The sequence below is a fragment of the Arvicola amphibius genome, chromosome 9 (genome assembly GCF_903992535.2).
Source record: "Arvicola amphibius chromosome 9, mArvAmp1.2, whole genome shotgun sequence".
Classification (NCBI taxonomy): Eukaryota; Metazoa; Chordata; class Mammalia; order Rodentia; family Cricetidae; genus Arvicola; species Arvicola amphibius.
This window is the reverse complement of record NC_052055.2, coordinates 52,360,910-52,374,606: the sequence shown is the minus strand read 5'-3', so window position 1 is coordinate 52,374,606 and position 13,697 is coordinate 52,360,910.

The window sequence follows — 13,697 nt, the reverse complement described above, 5'->3', positions numbered from 1 at the left end:
ATTGAGGATGGAAGACCCACGCTAAGTATGAACATTAACTTTCTTGGGCTGGACTGTCCGACAGAACTGATAAGGAAAAGAAAAATGTAAGGTGAGCATAGGCCTTTATTATCCCCCTGCCTCTCGGCTGCAGATGCGACATGATCACAAGCTGCCATGTTTCCATTGTCACGAAGGATTGTGTCCCCTAGAACATAAGCTAAAATCGACAGTAAAAGTTACTAATACAATTGTCTTCTGGCCCAGGCTCTCCCATATTTTCCTCGTGGACACTGAGCTTTTGAGAGTAGCTATGCGTTCTTCCTGCCTTTGCAGCCTCCTTGTACATGAGTCATCCATTGTGACTGGTCTCGCAGTCACTGGGATCTCGGTCTTCTCTAAGAATTGTTAAATATCATAAACCTTTTCAAATTTCAATCTGGAGAATCTGCTCAAATGAAAGAGGTGAATTACTGAAAATACCACATACTTTGACAGAGAGAAATCTGTAGGACGTGGAGAAATAAAGCTGGAACAATGAGAGAAGCTTCCATCCTGCTGGCTAGCTTGTGTTGGAATGTGCTAAGGGAAAAACTGTCATCAACAGTCTTACTCAGCCGTGAACCCTGTAAACGACACTACCTGCCCAGCAAGATGTCCTCACTGGTGCAATAGTGGCTTGACTGGTATCCAGTGGGCAGCTGCTTTCTGGTTGGAGCTGAAGCCTATTCTCTGGGACAGAGGTGATGCGTTGTAAAAATGCTATGGCGGGGCAGGTCGTCTGCACCAGGGGGAAGCTCCTGGTACTGTTTTTATGAATGGATGTGATATGCCTGTCAAATCACCTTCAACTATGCTTGTGTGGTGTCTCCAGTTTTGCCAGAAGAGCTGCTCCTTTCGGTGGGCTACAGTTACAGAAGAGACGCATAGTTGTGAATAAGTGACGGTTGGACACTTGGTTCTGAATGAAGTAACTACACGACTGTCTCTGACGTTTAGGGAACATGGCAGAAGAGGGAGTGGAAAAGGCGTAAGGGCCAGAGGAAGAGTTGGGACGTTGTGAACTATCTTCTGGGCATGGCATGGCGTTCATCCTTTTGAACACTGAGCAGCTGTGGTTATCTGCAAGCGAGCTGGGTCTGTCAACATTCCTTCCTGGAAAGGGGTCGGGCTCATGAGGTCCAGCTATCCCTGAAGATCTACAGGCAACCAACCATTGTTCAGAAAAGAAGAAACATTTTCCTTAGAGTTGTAGCCACTGAAGGGGTTGCCTACCCATCCTTCTATAGATGATCTCTTATGCATACATGTTCCTGTATGTTTCCTACTTAAACTCACTGATTAAAGAAAAGAGGAAAGTAGAAGGAAGGTGGGTTGGGGCAAGGAAAATAATCAGCAAGAGGATAGGGGCAAGACAGTAATGAGAGGTGAGTGTTATCAAAACACGATATACACGTAGAACGTGGCATAATTAAACCCATTATTTAGTGTAATTATTCTATGCAAAAAATAAGGTAAAGCAAAATTTATATCCTAGTCCATATTCTTGAACCAACTCTGAATAAATAGGCTCAAGAATAAACTAAACTGAATAGGCTGGGACCCTAAACGATGTGTCCTTTTTGGAAACATCTGAACGCATAAGGGAGAGTCGCAAGAGAAAGAAACTCAATTCAAAACAGCTTAAGTAAAAGCAAAATTTATTGGCCCATACAATTGCAGAATCCATGGATGGAAATGTTTGCATTTAAGCTTGACTAAATCCAGACATTTAAACAATGATATCAGCTTGTTCATCTCTCGGTTTCATATTTATATCCCTTTTCCTGTCGGCCCCACTCTCTCATGCCTTAGACAGGATCCCAGAAAAGCTACAGTCTACACAGCAGAGACGCTATGTGCTCTCAGCATTAGCCTTGGAAATGCCCATGGAGCTGTTCTGATTGACACAGGTTAGGTCAGGCAATCCTCTTTCATACTAACCATTACAAAAGAAAGTACATGAATCTCGATAGCTGGTTAGTTTTTGTCAGCTTGACTGGAGTTATCCGGGAACAGGGAACCTCCAATTGAGAAATTGCCTCCATCAAGTTGGCCCAGGGGAAAGTTTACAGCACATTTTCTTGATCAACAATTGGTGTGGGAAGGCCCAGGCTACTGGGGCAGGTGGCACCTCTGGCCACCGGATCCTGGGTGGTATAATAGAGCAGACCAAATGAGCCATAGGGATCAAGCCAGTCAGCAGTGTCTCTCCTTGGCCTCGGCCAAGTCCTTCAATTTCTGCCTCCGAGCTTCCTGCCCTGACTTCCATTCTTGTCGGACTCCAATCGAAAGCTGAAATAAGCACTTTCCTCCCCAAGTTGCTTATGGTCATGGCATTGATCACAGCAACAACAACAACAACAACAAAACCAAACTAAGACAAATCTCAAGTCATACACCCTCTCCTATTGTTCCTAGATTAGCCATAAATGCACGGAGTGGGGACTGGGCAAAAATCCCACCAGAAACTCTGGCGTTGGAAGGGAACAGAGTATAAATGTCAACTCTGTTGGGCGCCACAGATTTCTCTGCAAAAATATTCAACTAGTATTTAGTCAACAAGAGTTGAATTTGCATGCAAAAGGAAAACGTTATGTTTGGTTTATCAGAGAAAGTGTTGTTTATTTGGAGGAGACACTGTGGTTTTTATTTCTTTTCAGAGTCTGTAGATTCTAGTTTTGAGGACATGGATTTACTAACATATTAGCTGTAGATTGTAGATTGATTAAGCATGTCATTTGCCTTTTCTGAGGTTCGATTTCATTTTTAGTAAAACACAAATGATCCTGTCATAATTTTGAAGTTCCAGGAAGAAGATTTGTCTATTTGAAGTATGTGAAATCGGTCTGAGAAATAACTCATGCAATAAATCTTAGGACCATCATTCTCCACTGTCTTCTATCTCCGCTCTTCCTTCCATCTTCCTGCAAATGAGCTGCTATTAATACAAATGGACCAGCATTAGCGTGTCCAGGTTTCAAAAATGTCTGCTCAGATGCATCCCATTTATCCCCACACTGTGTCAGTGGATAGTAACCTGGGTTATAGTTCAGAATCACCCAGAGAGAGCCTAAAACTCACGATACCCAGCCTTCAATCCTACACAAATTAACCCAGCACCCGAGACCCTTGGAGTCCACAGGTGATGTCAGCATCTCCTCAAGGTTGAGAGCCATCTTTGTATATCTTTTCATTCTTCTGTCACTGATATATATGTTCGTGGGAAACTGTGGAATTAATAGTTGTTTCTGTATTAGCCCATTTCTGTCATTTTTCTGGGTTTTGATGCCTGGGCTTTTACTGACTGAGGAGGGACTGCCCCTGCCAGGGCCTAGAAATAGTAAAGACCTTGCTCTGAGTGAACCTTTTAACCTCACTGACAAGTTCACACATACCCAAACACGGCCTTTTATCAGATTGCTTGAGCTGAGTTTTGACAGTAAAGAACAGCACTGTCCTTAATAACCAGCCCCACACAAAGCATCCAATCCTACGTCTGCTTGCTTACCTTGCGTCCAGAAAGGCTTTGTTTCTTCATGGGCCTCTAGTTGTTCAGGGTGTCTCCCTAGGTGGTCCCCACAGACTGTGTCCCATATCTCCTCGGGTGGTCTTCCATGTTCTGTGCCTCATGCTCTTGAAGTAACTCTTCTTTCAGGGCCTATGGCTTCTTGATCTGTTGTATCACTATACGTTGGACTTTTCTGGGAATGCAGTGTCTTAAAAATGTTTCCCCCAAGCCAACTCCAGTGTAGGGAAGATGCCACAGTTTGCATTTTCTTACTATACCCAAAATATTTAACTAAGCACAGTACTTGGTATTAGCTGGCTAAGTGATTGAATTGAAGACATAGCGATTTAGGATATTATCGCATTACATTGTTAATAATTTACGCAGAGAAGGTTCAACCCCAACTTAAACACTGGGAATTGTAGCCTATAGTAGTTCTTCAGGAAAATGAGCATAGGATGCTGTATAAGATTGTTATAAGGTTTTTCAACTAACCCTGTCCGGCCTTCCTGACACGTCTTTCACTCACCATCCTTAACCAAAGAACCTCAAGCAGGCTTATGATTTGATATTTTAATGGTCTTTTCTAAACAGGTTCTCACCTGCTTATAAAATTAACATAGACAGTGGTCAAGGCCAAGAGCATGTTAAAACCTAGACACCTCATTATTACCTTTCGTGGGGGGCAAACTGAGGTTAAACCCCAGCAACCTCATTAGCTCTCTTGTTTACTTGACTCCAGTTCAGCAGCCAGTGAGTCCTTAATGAGTTCTCATCCACTTCGGTTAACTCTGGCAAGGGACAACGTCGGAGGCAGATTAGGACATGTGAAGAAATCCCTGTTAGACATCACAAACCACAGAAGCCGAGTACAGAAACAGCTCAGAGTCAAGCGCCAATGTCTTCTACCAAGCTTCAGACTTCGGCAAATGCTTAGCTGGGGAAACGTCTGTCATTTCACATACAAAGTGACCCTGCGTGAAGAGGTCATGATTACCATCACTCAATAGATGGAGAAACCGACCGAGCCGTGGAATGGGCCGATAACTCACTGAAAGTCATACAGCCCAAACCTGGCAGCTATCTCTCTTTAGAGACAGCCAATCCTGAGTCTTCCTTTCTCTTCTCAGCCCTGGGATCTTGTTTTGTGAGCACTCTCAGGTGAGTGTGAAGGACAGCGGGAGAGGAGTCCTGAACATTGGTAATGGTTTACAAACAGATCATGGTAGTGGGTCATGATCTGTTTGGTGTCCTGAAGTCGGGCTGGTGAGCTCTTGTCCCATTAAGATTAAACAGAATGAATGAGGTTGAGACTATTGGAGTGCGAGGCGCATAATTAGGGTTTTTCTCAGAAATATTTACCCCAGCCATAATGATGCATAAATAAATGACTGTTTATACATGTGTTCATGTGGGATCTGGATGAACGCGGATTTCTTGCTGTGATTATGGATTCAGAAGCATTTAAAAAGGAGTTATCTCCATGCTAAAGAGCCGGCTCTGCTCTTGAGGAGGACCCAAGTTCTATTTCCAGCTTCCAGGTCAGGTGACTCACAACTGCCTGTAATCCCTACTCGGGCAAGATCCAATACCTTCAGGCTCTGTGGCACACACCGGACTCACGTGCACATAGCTCCTCCATCACCACATACACATAATTAAAAATAATCAAATAAATCTCTTCAAAAAATACTTATCTGGGGGTTATGATTTGGCAGTAGGGGCCTGTGAAGAGCCCACGGCAGTCTTGGAGAGAAACCCTGTGTTGTTGGAAACAAGGCCTAGACAGTTTCTCCTTGGAGTCTTTTTTTTTTTTTTTGGCCTGGGACTGAGGAGGCAGGAAGCAGCGCAGGAAGGGCAGAGGCTACTGAACAGAGGAACTGTTCTAGCAGGAGAATGCCCCGCTCGTCCTCCTTGATCCCTGGAAATCCCCACAGCTTTGACTCTCAGCTGGCCACACTAGAGGCTTATGGGGAAAAAACAACCCGCTCATGTGAAGACACAGGGACTTGATTCTGACATGATCAACCTGGGGCAGCTTGCATGCGGCAGACTTGCTGTCAGTGTGCTTCTAATCCTCTCCTGGAGACAGACTGGATGCTTCCTTGTTTTTGCAGCTGTTGCAGATTCTGGTTTGAACCAAACTGCTCTCAGCTGTGAACCTGACGCAGCTACAATTCTCAGTATTAATGAAATACATGTGCTTCAAGAGGATGAGCAAAAATAAATTCCATCAAATGTTGTAACTCGTTTTTTTTTTTTTTTTTTTTCTTCTCGCGAGCCGTATTTCTTAGTGCTTACGATAAGGCAGTTCCATCTGGGTTCTACTTTGCTGAGGTTTTGAACCATGGCCCTTTCACAAAGGCAAGGCTGAACTAGTATTACCTGACATATGATCCCACACCGTCAAACCAGAGGTCACCAAAACAAGGAGCAAATGGCTTTTGTTTACTCCTGCTTAGAAGAAAGGAGAAAACGTAAAAGGATGAGACGTCATGTTGGCCAAATACCACCACTGTGTTTTTCCTGAGACTCTCTTGTCCACTGATGGTTTGCTCTATCTAGCAACTGTCTACACATGTGCTCCCAACTGTCTACACTTGTCCATTTTGACTTAGTTATTGGATTAATACTGTTGACACTAATACACTTCTCATTGCCCCCAAACTCTTCCTCTTGTGAAATAGGTGCCCATCGTGTTCAAATTTCCAGTGATCCACAAGAGGCAATGGGCCTTTGTCTCTATTCTCTGAAATGGTTATTGGCCTCAGCATTGCTAAGGATTGCAGAGAGATTCAAGCCCACAGATCTATGCCTAGGTCCTTCCTGACCTCTACCAGGGAGGGTAGTGTTACAGAGTCAATGGAGACTATGTTTTTACACCACTTAGGCTCTGCTGTGTTGACATGCAGGTCTGTCTGTGGGCTGGTTGGAGAATAATGAGTGACTGCATACAGATTGACAGAGGACAATGCCTTCCACAATATTTTTGGGCATCTCAGCATCCGATGAAATGTAGAGCCATAAGAAAACCTAATAGCCAAGACCAGTAATACTTAGCTACAAAAAAATAGATAAAGATTCTTATAAGGTAAAGTTCTCCAGTATCTTTCCTACTGGTTCTTGCTTTGTTTTTGCTCAAATGTTTGTAATAAAAATTAAAGTAGAATGAAAATTTCCAAGAAACAACGATGTCTTTGTAACTAAAATGCTTTTCAAAATATACCAAAGATTTAGTATTAGTCAAAATTTAATGTGTCAGGCAGCACAATAACAGACAAAATTTGTGGGGAACTCTGATGTCAGTGCATGGCTAGGGCTGGTACCATCTATCTTTGGCTCCGTGGCTGACACTATATAAAACCAGGGATATGATATGAATGGAAAAAGAAGAAAATGATCTTGCTTTTTTTTTCCTCAATGTTTATTTCACATAGTCACATGACACCATTTTTGTAGGTGGAGGTAAGCCTGGCTCTTGACGAGAGATCTTCATAAAATGTAACACATTGATTATAGCCTAAATTTTAGTTAGTTAGAATTTAGTTGAATCAAAACCTCTATAAACAAAGTACAAGCACTTCCAGTATTATAATTATTATTAAAAGATTCTCATTGAGAATTATCTATATGCTCTTTTCTATACCCAGAATAAAGACAGAAGAATTAAATTACATTGAATGTAATTTGCTATTATAACTAAAACTTAAGAAAATACAAAGAGCCCCAAACAAGTCTACAGATGTCAGGAGTCCAACACAGAAGAAGGCAATTGGGTGGGGTGTTTATGGTAAAATAGGCATACAGCTACATGCTTTTGTTGAAGTGTGCCTCTTAAAACTCAGCCCTGAGTTTCATTATAAATATCTACATTCTATACATAACATAGACATGATGTTTACTATACAGTACTTTATTTGGCTATTTATTTCTTTTTGATTCTCAGATTTCTTGGCGAGGGAAACAATACCTTATAGATAACTGTACTTCATCAATGACACAAAACAGGCACTCAAATAATAGGCAAGTTTTACTGTGTCAATTTGCTCACACCAACACACATGTATGTAATACACCTTGTATACAGATATATGTGCACGTACATATCTGTGTTTATATCTATCTCATACTGTGTCACTTCCAAATAAGATATTTTAATACGTTAGTGTGATGGGGTTTCCTATAGAGGTCTTTATTCTACCAGAAATTCCTGGGAGCATTTGCTTCACTTTCTTAATAAGAAAACCAGCCAATAGTCTAAAGGTGTAGATGAGGACAAGAAATTGCTTTGAGGGGAGTGTCTCTTTGCAGGGGAAACTCTGCTGGTTCTGAGAACAGAGCGTGGCCCCTCTGGAATGCACGCGGCTGCCAGAAAGGAAAGCGGTTTCTGAGGTCACTGCTAGACATCTGAGCTCAAAGCGATGAGTGCTTAAAGATGAACCTTGGAAGACAGATTCGGGTGTCTTTCAGTGTGCAGGGTAATGAGGCGTGCTTCCCAGCCGTGGACGTGCCCTGTTTGTCCGGACTTTAAAATGAAACAGCGCATGCGCGTGAGATGTGGCCTCTCTGATTCACATGCTCCCGCTCTTGCGTGGAGAAAGGGCCCTATAGCTCACTTTCCAGAGACGTTAGCAAGTTAGGGTGTGAGCAGAACACTAGACTGCCTGCTACTAAGAGCAAGTAAAGACCCCCAAAATTCACTGCAGTCAAAGAACTGAGGGCGTATTTGTTACTATGCTATGAAGCTATTCTTCTGGGAGCAGGTATGCATGTGCTTAGTTTCTGAAAGGGATATCATAGTGTAGTCATGTGGCTTATTATAATTTCGACTGAAAAAGGAAAGAATAATTTTCAAAAGAAGCTTTGTGAGGATTTTTTTAGCTTTGTCTAGGGCCTGTGGGATGGCTGAGCGGGTGTAGGTGCTTGGGATGCAAACCTGCCCATTTGAGTTTGGTCCCCAGATCCCATTTGAGATGCTGTGATTGTTCTCTGACCACACACGAGTTCGGTGGCTTCTGTCATCATACGCATACCATGTAAATACAATAATAATGAATTAATTTTAAAATTTTATGTTTAACTGTGGGCTTTGCAAAGTTCAATTACTTGAAATTCCTTTTTATTCTCCCCCCAAAACCCCGCCTCCTGCCTCCTGGCCAGGCACTGAGCTCTTTCTTCCCCAAACAGAGAGCGCTCTTGGAAGAAGTCTTCTGTTTTCTAGAAATCCGAATTCCCTGGAAAGAACAGAGGTAAGACCTTGCACCCCTCAGTGCATTTGACTTTCTGAGAAATTTTTATAATTAAAGAGGAAGCAATTAATCTATGAAAAAATTATATTAGGAGTAAAACACTCAAACTTTCCTCAGAGAAGGAAAACGTTAGACTTGACATTAAAAGTTCCGAGGATGGAATTCCAAGAGGCAGCGGGGAGAGGAAGCAGGAGGGAGTGGCTGGGGGTCTGATGGAACGCAGCTGCTGCGGTGAGACCCCACACACTCCTCCAAGAAAGAGCTCTGGGCGCTAAGACCAACCAGATTCATGGCTTTGCTGCCAGGCTAGGTGTGGGAAGCCTGGGCAAAACCAAGACGGTCATATCCAGAGTTGGGCATTCCGTCTCTTACTCTCATTTTTACTTCTTTCTGAGTCTACCCTACCTAATGAGATAAGAGGGGGGCATTTTTAGTAGCAAAGGTTCCAAATACTATCAGAGAGAATCAAGTGCTTCACAGAGCGGTCCTCTAAAGGACACCTCGGGGGTTGCCAGGTTTGCTGCACAGACCCAGGCAAAGCCTTCAAACTGAAATCAAGGGACCACTTCCTAAGTCAGTCGCTACACTCCGACCCCAACTCGGTCCACCATTATTATGTAGCGTTTCCAAAATAATTTCAGCACCTACCTTCGTTCAGACCCCACCTTCGTTCACAAGTATTTCATGTGCAGAAGATGGGTGTTATGACTAATTATTGTATCTCAATTTGCTTGCAAAGTGCTGTTCACACATCGCATTATCACACGACTCTGCCATTTCTTCAAAGGTAATAAATGAGCTAGTTTGTGTTTATTTCCGGCGTGGGCCTGCCTCCATTGCTATGATTCTTTGTGAAGTTTGTCAAGCCCTTTCACGCCCTGACTGAGGTAATACTGACTTAGTTCATAGGGTTGCTTTGTGTAAAAATATCTGCATTTTGCCATCTTAAAAAACAACAGCCATAGTTTACATGCAATAATAGCCCACATCAAAAAGAAACATTTTAGCAAGTGTTGACAAATATAAATTCTGTAACCACTCTCTCAATCTAGAGCATTCTTGTCACTTTGTAACAGTCCCTATGCGTTGTGATTCACCCCTTCCTCTCAGCGGTGGTCTCAGGTGATGACTTGCCTGTCTGGTTCTGCCCTTAGTACGCTATTCAAGTGAAAACCCACAGTATGTACTTCACCCAGCACCATGCTGTGGAGACTCGTGCTTGCTCATGTTGGTAATGTGGTCCCACTCTTCCTGAGTGTTGTTTTATATGGGACCTTTTAATGAGCCCATCTTCGTTCAGGCTGCCAGAGGTAAAGTCACCATGTACACCCTTTGTGTGTGTAAATAAAGCTTTCACTTCCCTTTGAAGATCAGCTAGCAACTGGATTGATGGCCCATAGGATAGACAGTTATTAGTGTAGAATAGCCAGTTGGTCTGTTTTCTGAAGTGGCCGTTCTACTTTGTGTCTTCACAATTGATATTGCCATTCTTATTTTCGTCATTCAGATAGCATGAAACTTATTTCATTTAGGATATTTTATTCTCTATGTAGTTAAGGATATTACTAATCTTTTCACATGCTTATTTGTGATTGATGTATCTTGAGAAAAAATGTTTAGAACCTTTATCCACTAAGTTATTTCTCTTCATGTTAAGGAAGTTCAAGCTCCTGTATTCATCTCCATTTTATCTTTTATCTGGCATGTGTTTTGAAGAGGTTTCTTTCAGTCCGTTCTTGTGATTCCTGCCAATACTATGCTACACACTGACATGGGAGGGAAACTTAGACCTTCACATGTCACTGCTGGCGATGTAGCCACTTTGGGGACAGATTGGCAATCTCTTGCAACACTGAAAGTGTACTCTGCATAAGATGCAAGAATGCAGCTCCTAAATATTTACCAGAGAGAAGTGCAAGCACACATGAAGAAGTCATACAATGTTTGTAGCTTCTTTCTAGCCTTGAAGAATAGCGAAAGTCTTTAGTTGTAGTAGAATTCAATTGATTTGTTTTCCTTGTGTTCCCTGTGGATGTTTTTTAAATACAGTTAGATACCTTTGTTCAACCTAAGGTCAAAAGATTTTCTCCTGCATTAAAATTTTTTTCAGAACTTTTTTAAAGGACACAAGTTGCATCTATTTTTATCTTAATTACTTTTTATTAATAAAAAAATCTCCATTTATTTTAAATCCTGATGGCAGTTTTACCTCTCTCCTCTCCTCCTGTTCCCTTCCCTGCATACCATCTACCCCCCACGCTGCCATCCACTGCTCCTCTGTTTCTGATCTGAAAGGGACAGGCCTCCAATAAGTGTCCACAAAGCATGGCACGTCAAATTGAGGTAGGACTAAGCGCCTCCCTTTGTATTAAAGCTGTATGAGGCAATCCAGTATGTCTTCCAGAATTTTTAATGGTCTTAGCTTTTACAGGTAAGCCTATAACTCACTTTTAGCTAATTTCAAAGTGTGTTGTGATATAAAGGCCAAAGTTTTTATCCCCCTTCCCCCCAGTCCTGCCCTTTTTATTCAAGATGTACTATGTCTTCAGTCTCTGTGTAGTTCTGGAATTTGTTGAACTAAATATTCTTGTCATCAACTTACCTTGAGACATTTGTTTAAACTCAATTTTGTCTTACAGTTGTGAACCTATTTTCGATATCTCTATTTTGTATAACTCATAAATCTTTTCTTTCTATAAGTCTTTTCTTCTTCCAATATTTTACTATATTGTGTAAATTACAGTTTTTCTTTCTAGTAAGTGTAGAATCAAAAAGGTTACATTGTCCAACCTTGTTTCCCTCTTTTATTGAAATTGGATTATTTTATGTTCCTCACATTTTTCTATGCATTTTCTGTAATACCAAATACAGTGTAACTATATAATAGATTTTTAGGAATTTGGTTGGAGTTAAATAAATATCTAGACTAAAATAGAGATAACCGACATCATAAGACTATGGAGTCTTTTGAGCCTTATGTATGTCTAAGGCTTCATGCACTCAGTTCTTTTAGAATTTGATTCAGTAATGTTCAACCACTAATAGGCAAGTTTTGCCTAAATTTCAATAAATTTTTCTATCAATGATATTCCAAATAGTATTTTAAATTTTTCTAGCACATAAAAGAATAAAATCTTCTGTATAGACCATATTGTATTCACTAGCAAAATTTTCTAGTTACTTCTAGTAGCTTTTATATAATCATTTGAGGTTAGATGTTTTACACTAGTGTGGACAATCTTATGAATAAAGTGGTTAGCGGTTTTATTTCTATCTTTTTTTTGAGCCAAAGTTTCTCTCTAGCTTTGGTGCTTGTCCTGGAACTAGCTCTTGTAAACCAGGCTGGCCTCAAACGCACAGAGATCCGACTGCTTCTGCCTCCCAATTAAAGGCATGTGCCACCACCGCCTGGCTTATTTCTACTTTTTAAAAGAATAACCTATCAAGTAATTATGGTGTAGGGAATGGCCGGCAGCCTTTCTCAGGCTCCTACCTTGTTTACTGTGCGATAGAATTTCGTGTAACTTTTAACTTTATTTTTGTTTTTGAGGCAGGCCTCATTATATAGCCCTGGCTGAACTGGAACTCCTTACATAGATCAGACTAGCATTGAACTCAGATTTACCTGCCTCTTACCTGTGCTAAGATGAAAAGCATCCACCACTATTTCCGGCAATGATTTTACTTTTTTTATTCAGTGTTTTCCATTTATACTTAAAATCATCACTTTCTCTTAAATAGCATGGTGTGAGAAATGCTTGTGATTTATTTTTAAAGATTTCTAGTTTACTTTGTGTGTGTACACATGTGTGTGGATACCGGTAGGGGACATGAAAGGGCTATGCATCCCCTAGAGCTGGAAATATGGATAGTTGTGAGCCACCAACAGAGGGGATAGGAACAGAGCTCAGGCCCTCTGCAAGAGCAGTAAGCAATGGAGGAGCTATCCCTCCAGTCCTGACACTGGTTTTCAAAGAACTCCATAACCACATAACCACACTCCTAAGATTGTCTATGATAACTTCTAATGCTAGTTAATTATATCATAAAAGAATTATTTGAATTTGCCAGAAGATTTTTCTATATCTGCTGAGAATATGATTTGTGTTTTCTTGGTAAATACGGTATTATGTTTCTTTACTATCCAATGAGACAATACCTGATGCCTTTGGAATGAATCCCAATTAATAATGGTGTATGATCTTTTAATATTTGTTTTTTGTTTTTCTCTGATAAGCTTTTCTTAATGATTTTGTGTTAAAGGCAATGGGAAAGGAAGGGTATTGGTGTGGAGGACATTTATTGCCGTGGCTACTACACTGGTGAAGATGCAGATGTGGTCTTCCAGCTCAGTGTCCGGGGATTGGTGGTGTACATTCATTGCCATGTTGGCAGTCGCTGCCTTCCTTCAAGTTTGGCATGGCTGGACCAAGAGAGAAGGCATAAGTAGATTTCTACAGAAACTATGCTTCTGTGAAAGATTTTTAAAGAGATGAGGAAGGCCGGTATCTATCCGAGTACAAAGTGACTTCAGAATGTAAAGAATTTCTTCGGCTTGAGCCCCATAGAAGAATGTCACTGCCCTTTGTTCCTGAACTATGAAACATGAACATGTGGGCTAAGGAGTAGTTCCTCTGAATAAATAAACAATTAACAATTTTCAAGGGGACTTTTTGTTTAAGTTCACAGCGACTATCTGTCTGCGTCTTTCCTCCCCCTTTGGTTTTGGTTTTTGGTATTTGGCCTCACAGTGAGTAGGGAGGAATTTCCTCCTCTTACAGTTTCTCAAAAGATGACTTGAAAAAGTAAACTCTGCAAAGACCATAGATTTAGGAGTAAACAGTATAAAGTAAGATCAGAATTTTGTGTTTTATAATACACTATAAAACATAATATTTTGTATAGAAGATATATAGTCA